Here is a 6916-nt window from a genome sequence, read left to right on the forward strand (position 1 = left end):
TGGAATAAGCTGAAGAAGAGTGCCACTCTGTAGGAGGACCAGCAGTCTTAATTAACCTGGATCACTGAGATCTTTCACACACTGGATCATCGACCAGGCAGCATACACCGGCTGATATGAGGCCCCCAACACATATACAGCAGAGGACTGCTGGGTCTGGTTTCAGTCAGAGAAGATGCACCTAACCCTCAAGAGACTGGAGGCTCCAGGGAGTTTACAGGTTTGGTGGGGGTGAGGGTGACATCCTCATGGAGAAAATCGGGCAGGGAGGAGGTATGAGATGTGGAACAGTTGGAACATGGACAGGGAAGGGAATAAAATCTGAAGTGTAAAAAAAATTAAATAAAAAGAGGGAATATTTTTAAAGATAGCAATAGAAAAGACTCAAGAACAGAATAAAAGAAAGAAATGGAGGGGAAGGAAGGAAGGAGAGAAGGAAGGAAGGAAAGAAGGAAGGAGGGAAGAAAAAAACAAGACAAAAACTTTCATTCTAGAAAAAGCTTTTGAGATTTTTTTGTCAAATGAAAGAAAGTCCTCGTGTCACACAAAATAAACTAAGAAGCCCTGGTGTGAAAGTTCCAGGAAGTATGGTCACTTATTTGTCCCAGTGCATATAACAGTAGCTGGGTTCCTGTATCAGAATCCTCATCCCAAGAGTTCCGCATGTCATGCCTGGCTATTCACATGATAGAAGGCGAACTATCAGTAAAGGGTTAGGAAGGAATTTTAGTTAAAATGGTCACTTTAAGAAGATTAGATCTTGGGGCTGAAGAGGTGGTTTAGTGGTTAAGGTACTGACTGCTCTTCAGAAGGACCCAGGCTCTATTCCCAGTACCCACATGGCAACTCACCACTCTCTGAAGTTCCAAGAAAGACCTGACACCCTCACATACATACATACAAGCAGGCAAAACACCAACACACATAAAATAATAAAAAATGTTCACAGCAAAATGGAGTTCATTACGAAAACCTCAAGAAGAAATGGAATTATATTTTTATATGAGATAAAATAACCTTTACTATATTAAGGTACATTTTACTGCATCTCATAATGAAACAATAATAAAGTAATTCACTCACCAATAAACTGGTCTGTAAATGGATGTAATTAAATAACTTTGTTTTTTTTTTTTTTTTGACAACAGACAAGCTGTATGTAGAGTTAATCTATTGGTGAGAAACCTTTGCTTAGCTTGAATCTACCACCTTATTATCCTTGCTGTGTGTGTCTGTACCTATGAGCTTTTACTCTACAAGAGAAGGTTAACAGTAGAAGGGGGGGGGAATCTCTGTTTAATGCATGGTTATCTGAATTGGTATTTTTTTTCTTCTACAAGGAGTTGCAAAGAAATGCAGAAAGGGGAGACATGAACTTTTAAGGAGGTGATGGAGAAAAACCACACTGATAAAAATGATAAACAATACGGCATAGGCCCCTCAGAAAGTGAGCTCTCTAAATACCCGAGGAGGCATGTTTACTCCAAGAAGAAAGATGGGGTTGGCTGGCGCCTCCTAAGTGTGCACACTCAAGAGTTCAGGACACACATGTGCCTTTGTGTGCGTTTTCTCAGAGGACCTTTTCAGACACCAATCTTTTCCTAATCTCAGTTGTCTTCTCAAATGGAGGGAAGTATGAGACTTCTACAGAGAACACAGATATGCAAAATCCCATTAGGAAGTTATCTGATATTTAAATGCAAAGAAAATGCTATTAAAATCCCACTATGCATTTCATAGTTTGTTTTCTTTATTTGAAGCAGTCAGGAATTAAAAATAACTGAGATCACTTTTTAAAAACCTTTCAAGAAGTTCAGTTTTGGATGAAGCCCAGACTGAGTCAGTAAGCCAAAAATGGACTATTTTCACAAAGAGTTGAGTGATGGAAGGCAGAAACTGTCATAGAAAGTGTTATGTGAATACTCTCATTAAAAACAAAACAAAACAAAACCCTGCCTGTGGACTGGAAGTAGGTATTGCTTTCCTTTAAAACTCTGGCAAATGATTTCCCTTTGGAGAAGATCGTTTGAGCTAATTTGCCTGCATTCCAAATATTATGGGTCTTGTGACAGTACAACATTTTATTTTTTTTTACAAGTCCCTTCTGCCATATCCCTAGGTCTGTGGGCAAGCTTACTTAAAAATCAGTACTGTGCGAACTTTAAGTGCAGGGACTGTGTTATTGATTTTGATTGACAGACTTTGTACAATGTAATTTACTCAGTAGTACAAATTGTGGATATAGTTCATGTGCTTTCTTTAGCTTCCACTAAAATACCATAGTATAGCGTATCCTCAGATAAAGTATTCACAAATTGTAGAAAGTCTTGTTGGCTTAGATGGAATTCTTAAAGTGAGGCTCTTTGGATCAGCAGTTTGTTTCACTACAAAACTCATTAACGAAGTGGACCCTAAGTCCTTAAAACTAGAAGACCTCTTCTGGAACTGTGGGAGCAGAGTCCAGCTATTTGTGATTTTTACAAGCAATCATGGTGATTTAGATGAGCTAAAGAAAAACAATGCTTTATGGGACAGAAATTGTAGGTAAAATAAATTAAAATTAGAAATATTTTCTGGTCTGAAATGTAGATCAAATATCTTTAACTTTTTAGAGTTTTAGAGGAAACTGGATTGAGCCTGACTTCATCATATGTTCTCGGGACATTGTAGACATAGCCAGTCCCAGTTCAATCAGTTAATATGACATAAGCAGCTGAATAGTTCTTAAAGGCTTGCCATCTCCAAAATGACACCAAGATAGTGTGGTGTATAGTGTTTATTTTCAAGATGACAATTTGGTATGCAGAGAGTCAGAAAACTTTTAGTTCAACTAAACATAACTCTTAAAAGGTATCTTCTGACTTCAGCGTACTGGAAAAACATCTAAAAGAAAAATTAGTTAGCGATATCACACTGATTGAAGAGCATGGGATTCTTACCCATGAAGTCAATCTTGTCATTCAGAATGCATATAACTTAGAAAAGAAGAGCTAAGAAAACACACATATTCATTCATATATGGCCATTAAGATTATACTTATAAATGCCATTTGCTTATGCAGAAGTTCTAAAGGTTTTTTGTTTTGTTTTGTTTTGCTTCATTTTGTATCTGTTGCTCCAAAAGAGAATAAAGATAGGTAGTGTTTAGAATTCCTGGAGTTTTGACTGACTCAATGAGGGATGTAATCTTTAATCCTGGATCTGCTACCAATGTGTGAATGTAATTAAAACATTGAAACCCTTGAGGCTTCAGTTGTGTTATTTGTGAAACAGGGAGATTTAACTTCGATCTCCAAATCCTACTTCCATTTGTTATTCTGGCATAACCAACACTTATAATAATAATGGCTTAAAAGAACAAAATAAATATGATGTCTCATGACTCTACAAGCCATCTGGGTGGTTCTTTGCTTGAGTTTTTGCTTGTCCAGACTTAGTTAATAGGATGAGAGTAGGGAGTTGACAAGTCTTGGTTCACCAACTCCTTCAGGCCTCTCATCCTCTTAGAGACAGTCTGGCCTTGTTATGAGACTGATGAAAAGGTCTGAAAAGAACAAGAGACATGTAAAATTAGAGGCTCTGAGCACTATAACAACATGGATCCCACATTGCATTGGCAAAGGGAGTCACAAACTAGGCATATTCAAAGGATGGGAAAAATAGATTTACCTTTAATGGGAGATGGCACAGTCACCCTGTAGTCAGTGTAGGAACGCAGAGTGAGAAGCTGCTTCTGCAGTCAGTCTACCTTCCTAGCTGCAAAAGCTGTTAAATAATAAGGATTATGTTCAAAATAATTCTATAGAATACTCTCTGTAGAGTGCCTCGGGTACACAGTGATATTTAGGAATATGGAAGATAAAGAAAGGAGGATATAACATATTTGTGAAAAAACAGAGGTAGGCATGTTTTAAGCAAGGCTTCTCTTTAATTATTGTCTGAGTTTCACATAAAGTCTGCTTCATCAACTGGATAAATATTTGACTGCTGTTCAGTAAATTGCATTAGTTTACTTTAACTGTGTGCTCAGTCTCACTCAGGCATCCTGCATTAGGCAATGTAGTGTGTAATGCATCTCTGCAGGTGACCAGAGCTATTCTCTGTATGAGGTAAATTAAAACTCATATTTTAAAAATTAAACATTCTTGCACTTCATGATTTCAATATTTAATTATAACCTGTGTCAAGGCCTAATCTCTGACTGAGTCAGGCATGAAATTAATCAAAAAAAAAAAAAAGGCAAAGCTTAGCAATTCTCCTGCACTGTAAAAATAGTGTGAGTTCTTTACTCGCATGGTGATATTCAAGTCCATTTCTTGAGGAAGTGATACATGGAGTGAGTAGATTAAGTTACAATATGTGGGAACAGTGACCTGTATAGAGAAAAATCAGTAACCTAAAATAATCTTCATTAGTTTTTTTAAAACAGGAAACCAAATCTTTCCCAGAAGTAAAATGTTGAGTTATTGATCTTATTGAAAGAGATAATAGAATACAAATTAATGTGTGGATGACCTGTTTGGAATAAAAGTGGAAAATTTCTAGTGGTTGGTTCTTATGTTTTCTGTGTACTGTTTGTCAAAGGCCTTTAATATGAAAGAATCCATGTGAAAGTTGTAGATCTTGTGTCATTGAAACAACATGTGGCTACAGAGATGGCTCAGCAGTTAAGAACACTTGATGCTCTTATAAGGACCCTGGTTCAGTTCCCAGCACCCAGGAGATCGTTTGCATTCTTCTCACCTCCGTAGCAGCAAGGACAAACATTGATGCTTGCAAATTACTCATATACACAAAATAAAATGAATAGATCCAAATTTTTTAAAGAAATAATTTGTTATAAATTGTTTCTTTTATGAATTTTTTCAGGCTAAACTAACAATATAACAGCATGATATACTGGTTACCAGTTTGAGTTTAAGCAAACATGTTTAGGAGAATTGCCACATTCTTTTTTTAATTAATTAATTAATTAATTAATTAATCTACATCAAGACCAAGACAAACCAGCATTTCTTTAAAGTTTGGTAACATATATTGGAAATTTTAATTAACACTTGTTGGTTTATTGTTGCCTTGTCTGAATTACTCCCTTTACTGGGCCACACTGAAATCACATTTATTATATGTAATAAAAAATAATACAGGTAAATTAAATATATGTGGAGCCAGAAGAATGGTTGTTGTCATTGAGTCTACACTGTGGGAATTTGGGGTCAGTTTCTGGAGTGAGAAATCAAAGTGATAAAGAAGGAAGAACCTTAGAGTGTATGTCTTCAAGATGTTCTATGGCTCAGTGTTCTGTAATGTCTTGAATTCTGATTCTGCCTAAGTCAGGTTTTTTTTGCTGTAAAGAAACACCATATCTGTGTCAACTCTTATAAAGGAAAGGATTTCATTGGTGATGGCTTGGAGTTCAGAGGATTAGTCCACTATCATCACGACAGTAAGCATGACAGCAAGCAGGCAGACATGGTGTTGGAGAGGTAGCTGAGAGTTCGACATCTGGATCCACAGGCAACAGGAAATGACTGCCACACTGATTATGCCTTGAGTACCTGAGACCTCAAAGTCTGCTCCTAGTGACCACTTCCTCCAACAAGGTCGTACGTACTCCAACAAAACCATACCTTCTAATAATGTCACTCCCTGTTGGCCTATGAAGACCATTTTCTACAAACACAACACTGCCTTCCCCATTAAACTCGATGGTAGTGCTCTGAAGTGTCTGTTTTATTTTATAACATAAATGAACAAAACCAATAAAGTTGAAAATGTAGAGTAAGACTGAAAACTAAGATCAAGGTCTTGAAGATTACAAATTGATGAGAAATTTAAAACAATGAAGGAGTCAGAGAAATGGGTAAGAGTTTAGGAGCACATACTGTACTTAAGAAGACCGTAGTTAAGTTCCCAGCACCCACATGAGGAAAATCTTAAGCTCTACAGGGAATCTATGCACCTGGCTTCCTCAGGCATAGGCACATACACAGAAAGATACACACACACACACACACACACACACACACACACACAAGCCTGCATGCATGTGCACATGTACATGTGCATACATACACTCCTAAATATAATAAAAATAAAACTTTATAAAAAACAAAGTATTGGGTAGGAAAGTAGTGACAGCCACATTATCTTAGAATTGGCCATGAAAAAGATAAAACTATATCATGGGACTTGTTCTAGGCTCCATATTGACTGCAGTAGAAGACACTTGCATGAGAGAGAGAGAGAGAGAGAGAGAGAGAGAGAGAGAGAGAGAGAGAGAGAGGAGAGACAGAGACAGAGACAGAGACAGAGACAGAGACAGACAGACATATGCCAACCTCCTCCTAGGCTTCATCTTGTGGGATATTGTATATCCAGGGCTGTGCTGTGAGAGAATAGTAGAACTTTTATTTTAACTTGTTGGCTAGAAACTTTATGGTTAATATTTCAAAGCAAGGGCAGTGTTCCCAAATTGCCATTAAAGCCAGTCACAATAAGTGTGAGGTAAAGGGGAAATTCCAAGATGGAATTTGAGTCATGATTAAATGAAGCTTGAAAATGTGGATATCTTTAAGAAATTTTAGATAAACTCAACAGTTAAATGTGTACTAGTATTTCACTTGGGAAATGGGACACATTTCCTAAGATGTGCTTTTTAGTTTTATGTCACCTTGACACAATCTATAGTTATGTGAGAGGGGGGAAACTTAACTAACAAAATTATTCCAGAAGATCAGGCTGTAGGCAAGACTAGAGCATTATTATTACGTTTCTTAATAACAGTCACTCCATTGTGGGTGGACTCACCCCTATCTGGGCTGGTATCCTGGATTCTATGAGAAAAGAGGCCGAATAAGCCACCAGCAGTAAACCAGTAAGCAACACTCACTCCTTCATGGCCTTTGCAACAGCT

The 6916-nt window shown here is 37.2% G+C and overlaps 1 long non-coding RNA gene across 1 annotated transcript in view; it reads left to right on the plus strand.

Moving 5' to 3' along the window:
• The window catches only part of LOC134486732 (uncharacterized), a 28817-nt gene extending 23093 nt beyond the window's left edge, over nt 1-5724 (plus strand). Inside the window, exon 3 of the long non-coding RNA XR_010066107.1 lies at nt 5387-5724. This is a non-coding gene — a long non-coding RNA (uncharacterized LOC134486732). The remainder of the gene's footprint in view (nt 1-5386) is intronic.
• The last annotated feature ends 1192 nt before the right edge of the window (nt 5725-6916 follow it).

This window comes from Rattus norvegicus, chromosome 4, assembly GCF_036323735.1.
Source record: "Rattus norvegicus strain BN/NHsdMcwi chromosome 4, GRCr8, whole genome shotgun sequence".
In the NCBI taxonomy this organism is placed as follows: domain Eukaryota; kingdom Metazoa; phylum Chordata; class Mammalia; order Rodentia; family Muridae; genus Rattus; species Rattus norvegicus.